This window comes from Macrobrachium rosenbergii, chromosome 15 (genome assembly GCF_040412425.1).
Source record: "Macrobrachium rosenbergii isolate ZJJX-2024 chromosome 15, ASM4041242v1, whole genome shotgun sequence".
Taxonomy (NCBI): Eukaryota; Metazoa; Arthropoda; class Malacostraca; order Decapoda; family Palaemonidae; genus Macrobrachium; species Macrobrachium rosenbergii.
The window spans coordinates 54,602,100-54,607,980 of NC_089755.1; positions in this window are offsets into that span (position 1 = coordinate 54,602,100).

Below are 5,881 nucleotides of genomic sequence, written 5' to 3' on the forward strand. Positions count from 1 at the left end.
ACCCTAGTTCTATCGTCCCTTTTTTTTGGCAAAGTGTCGAATAAGCATTATTTAAATTTTTTGAGTTATCTGTATCGACGGTGATTTTATCACTGACTTCTTGTTTCGACAACATATCAAGTCTCTCTCTCTCTCTCTCTCTCTCTCTCTCTCTCTCTCTCTCTCTCTCTCTCTCCAGGATGTCTGCTCTGAGAGACAGACTTGAACTTAGCTGACATAGGTCAACGATAAAATTATCGTTGATACAGATTTGAAAAACTGAAAAAATTTATTTTAGACATTTTGCGGAGAAAGTGATGTATTTTCTAACCTATGGTTTTAAAATGGCATACGAGAGTTTCCTTACATAAAAATTTTATACAGGAACATAAATACAGCATTAAACGCCAGCAAAAAAATACTGATACAGATAATTTTATTATGTAGTGATGCGGATACGAGAGTTTCCTTACATCTGAATTTTATAAAGAACATAAATACAGAATTTTAATGCTGTATTTCTGTTCCTTTACAAAATTCACTCTGCAACGAGAGTTTCCCTACAACTCGATTTCATAAAGGAACATAAATACAGCAGTTTAATGCTGTATTTCTGCTCCTTAATAAAATTCACTCCTGAAACGAGAGTTTCCTTACATCTAAATTCTATAAAGGAACACAGCATTTTAATGCTGTATTCATGTTCCTTTACAAAATTCACTCTGCAACGAGAGTTTCCCTACAACTCAATTTCATAAACGAACATAAATACAGCATTTTAATGCCGTATTTCTGTTCCTTAATAAAATTCACGCCTGCAACGAGAGTTTCCGTACACCTAAATTTTATAAAGGAACACAGCATTTTAATGCTGTATTCATGTTCCTTTACAAAATTCACTCTGCAACGAGAGTGTCCCTACAACTCAATTTCATAAACGAACATAAATAAAGCATTTTAATGCCGTATTTCTGTTCCGTAACAAAATTCACTCCTGCAACGAGAGTTTCCTTACACCTAAATTTTATAAAGGAACACAGCATTTTAATGCTGTATTCATGTTCCTTTACAAAATTCACTCTGCAACGAGAGTGTCCCTACAACTCAATTTCATAAACGAACATAAATAAAGCATTTTAATGCCGTATTTCTGTTCCGTAACAAAATTCACTCCTGCAACGAGAGTTTCCCTACAACTCAATTTCATAAAGGAACATAAATACAGAATTTCAACGTTGTATTTCTGTTCCTGTATAAAATTCACTCCGAAACGAGAGTTTCCCTACAACTCAATTTCATAAAGGAACATAAATACAGCAGTTTAATGCTGTATTTCTGTTCCTTAATAAAATTCCCTCCTGCAACGAGAATTTCCCTACAACTCAATTTCATAAAGGAACATAAATACAGCATTTTAATGCCGTATTTCTGCTCCTTAATAAAATTCACTCCTGCAACCAGAGTTCCCCTACAATTATGTTTCATAAGGAAACACAAATACAGCATTTCAACGTCGTATTTCTGTTCCTGTATAAAAGCCACTCCCGCGAAAACGACTGATACAGATTATTTCTCATGAAGCGATGCGGATGCACATTTCTGCCCGACGGACGGAGCTAAAAACCCCAAGGAAGGAGGAATGACGACAAAAGAAGACACCTCGCAAGCAAAAAGGGGGCCAAAGAATTTTTGCCACTGGTCGAGTGGGATTTTCTGAGGATAATAAAAAGGAAATTAATGACAATAACGTCTCCATGCATCACGGAAGGCAAAAAAGAGAAATGGAAAAAGAAAAAAAAACAGGAAACTCTTTGAGTCTGAAGCAGCAGACGATTAAACTATTAAAAGCTCCTGGAATGTGTGTGTGTGTATTTGTGTGTGTGTGTGTGTGTGTGTGTGTCATTCCAGCCGGCTTCTAACTGGAACCTGGAGGTAGCTCGTCCTTAATTCGAAGCGTAGCATCCTAGCCGTATCGACTACGGAGACGTCGATTCGGAATCACCACCATCGCCTTTTAGTGTTCTGTAAAAGGAAACTATTGTGCCGGCTTTATCTCTCGGTCCGCATTTTTTCTGTCCGCACTTTTTCTGTCCGCACTTTTTCTGTCCGACCTCAGATCTTAGGAACTACTGAGTCTAGAGGCCTGCAAATTCGTATGTTGATCAACCACCCTCCAGTCATCAACCATACCAAATTGCAGCCCTCTAGCCTCAGTAATTTTTATTTTAGTTAAGGTTAAATTTAGCCATAATCGTGCGTCTGGCAACGCAAAACACAGGCCACCACGGCCGGCTGAGAGTTTCATGGCCGCGGCTCATAGAGCATTATACCAAGACCACCGAAAGATAGGTACATTTCCGGTGGCCTTGATTATTCGCTGTACAGGAAACTCGATTGCGCCGAGGAACCTTCGTCGTATTTTTTACTTGTCTGGAATCGCCGCCGATCCACTCAAAACCTGACGCCTTTATGGAAATTAGTAGACACTTAACAAACTAATTAATTGATGCTATTTCCATCGCTGGGAGGTCTTAATCAGCGTATTTAATGGCAACCTAAACCTCTCAACTCTGAGTTATTAGTTGTTTCGGGTTTTGGGGAAACAACACTCAAAAAAGGCTTAATGATCCATTAACGAGATCTCGAAACCCTTAGGACCAGTTATTAAGAAGGAGGGGAAGAAAAAAAAAAAGGTATGATACTTTCTTTCGCATGCTCTATTCTATGAAGAGATCAAGGTAGGGGAAATCACACAAGGGTGTCAATGCAATAGGCATTTCCTTGACTTTCGACCTAACTGCTTGTGTGGTATAGCTCGTTACAGCCACGATTTACAGGACGTGGCAGGGGTCCCTCTTGATGAAGATATCGTACATGCAAAAGTGGATCATTTGGGCTTCATTTAGCGATGCCTCTGCACGCCTCGAACCCCGATGAATGCCCAAGCTACAGTGGGGCATCCGGGCATAGGGGACGGTTGTAGAATAAATGGGCTCTATTGTTGCGAGGGCGTCAGGGGCTTTCTACGATGCCCATTTCAGCTCCTCCGATGCAGTTAAATAGGATTTTGAATCCTGATGATGCAATTTTTTTTTTCGCTACATTCCTTTTTAACTGCCGTTGCTATCACTTCCAGTGCTTAGCCTCATGCGCCCAAAGTCATTGGGTTTTCTAACGAGAGAGAGAGAGAGAGAGAGAGAGAGAGAGAGAGAGAGAGAGAGAGAGAGAGAGAGAGAGAGAATCGTCGCCATCTGTCAACTGCACAATGGAATCTTCCAGATAAAACACTCTTTATGTTTCCTATTTTCTTTTATATTAGGCAACATAAATTATAAACATATTTATGGGTTCCAACATAACCCACAATCATGAATCTAACATAATCCACTTGTGATTGCGTTCAAAAGTATTAGAGAATTAAATCTCAAAGGCAATATGTAAATATTATAAAATGAATGTCCAATCTCCCCCCGCCAAAAATTTCTTAGAGCCACTAAAAAACTGATTATTTTATTTATGACACTGAGCAAATCTATATGCAGTAGCCCATATACACAGCAAATTCAGTTTCCGATACTGATTGTTTATGAAAAAAGGCTCTGTTATTCACTGGGCGCAAGATATTAAGTCAATGATTCATTCATTGAAGCCTATGTATTAATGGTACAAGGATTTACCCCAAAACGGCAGTACAAGATAAGGATTGCCCTCTGTGACGTAAGCTTTGGCAATCACTCGTTGGTTCCAGAGATCAATATAATGGCAAAGGCATTATTCCTAAGGTGGTTGGTTTGGATTCAACAATCCCAGAATTGACCATTAACTGTGATTAGGAATAAGAGATAGGGTGTGGACATCTGGACTCTGCCCCACCAGCCGAGACAGCGTTCTCAAAACCTTGCCTACGTTTACAAGTCAAACAAGTGAAAAATGCGTCGAAGTTTCCTCGGCGCAATCGAGTTTTCTGTACAGCCGCTACAACGTATAATCAAGGCCCACCGAAAACAGATCTATCTTTCGGTGGTCTCGGCATAATGCTGTGAGAGACGCTGCCCATGAAACTTTGACCACGGCCCGGTGGTGGCCTATCCTATATCGTTGCCAGCAGCACGGTTATGGCTAACTTTAAAATAAAAACTACTGAGGCTGGAAGGCTGCGATTTGGCACGTTTGACGATTGACGGGTGGATGATGAACATACCAATTTGCAGCCCTCTAACCTTAGTAGCTTTTAAGATATGAGGGCGGACAGAAAAAAAAAGTGCGGACAGAATAAAGTGCGGACGGACAGACAAAGCCGGCACAATAGTTTCCTTTTACAGAAAACTTAAAAAACGGACAGAATGATGTGTGATTTGTCTCTTCAGAATGAGTACCACTACAGGCCATCTCCTCTGTTCTGTCTGCCATATCACTTTCCTTAACTGAGTTGCCTCATTAGGATGTTCATTTGTCTGAATCGTAGCGTGCGAATGCTTCAAGAAATCTTACATAAAGGATTCTATGAAGCACTTGCTCTCTGAATCTCTGAGTCTTTTCTTTGTTGGGGAAACAAAAGCCTTATCTGCCACTTGCGGCAAATGTTTGGAGAACGAGAGACACGCGTAAAGGGTGATTCACATCATACCATCACGTCACCGACACATCACGTCACGTCACCGTCCCGTCAGCCGTGCCTTGTATTCACACTATCCGTCACAATCCCGATCAGTTCGTGCCCAACCTCAGCGACTTACAAATTTAGCGGTAAGAAACTTGCATAAGCTCCGTCACGTCACGTCACGTCAAAATATTCTTCCCAAGAAAACGTGTCGTGATGTGACGGTGGATGCCGTGTGCTTGATGGTGACGTGACGCGATGGTGTGAACAACTCCATTTGATTACATGTAAGAAATTCTCACGTACTCTGACGTGACGTGACGTGTCGGTGACGTGATGTTATAATGTGAATCAGCCTTAATCCTGATCGAAGAACTTTCCCGTGTAATTTTTGCCTTAAGACAAACTGTGGATAAAGTGGAGTAAAAGAAATAGCTTGCAGTTAATGGCCTGAGAAATGTGTTCATGACCGAGATGGTACGATTTTGGAATCTTCTTCTTCTTCTGTAGGAATTGGTAGAGAGATCCGGCTGTTCCCTCAGGAAAAATTTCCTTCTAAATGAAATGGCAAAGTGTATTTTTATTCAGGCTTCAATGTACTGTCATACCTAGCTTATGTTTAATCGCTAGCGAATCAAACTGTAAAAATGATCCAAAAAGTGAACCATAATTCTTAAGTTTTCATGCTCTTAGATTGTATAATCATGCTCCACCCTTAATCGAAATATCAAAAAGCTAAACAGAGAAGCATTGTACAGAGCTAAAAGTGAACAAGAGTTCTCAGTATGTCATGGTTTTCGTTTATATAATCATGCTCGACCCTTAACCGAAATACCGAAGAGGTAAAATTGCGAAGAGGTAAAAAGGGGAGTTCAGATACTTGCCAAGAAAACTCCCAATGAAAGATTGCTTTCTTGCTTGTGTGTGTGTGTGTTTAAAGGCACCGGAGATGTTGCAGTTACCCCCTTAAGATCCGTTAAGGAACTCGGTATAGTTTCGAGTACAATTCCAGAAGAAAGGAAGGTGGAGCCGGCCGCAGGAACTTCAAATAATGGAGCCGATCTAACGCATTCGGTTCTCCCGGGGCAACAATACAATCACGGCGGCCCCGCGGACCATAAAAGCGCGCCCCGGCAGGACCGAGGTCCAGGACGGCCGCGCAATTTGGATGGGGCTCTCGATAACCGGAGTCTTCCTTGATGGGTCCTCCCTCGGTCTCTTTGTTTAGACCTAATATACTGCCGGTGTTATGAACATTGGACACGTCCGTCTAACCCTCTTAATGGAGGGTGGCAGGCAGCC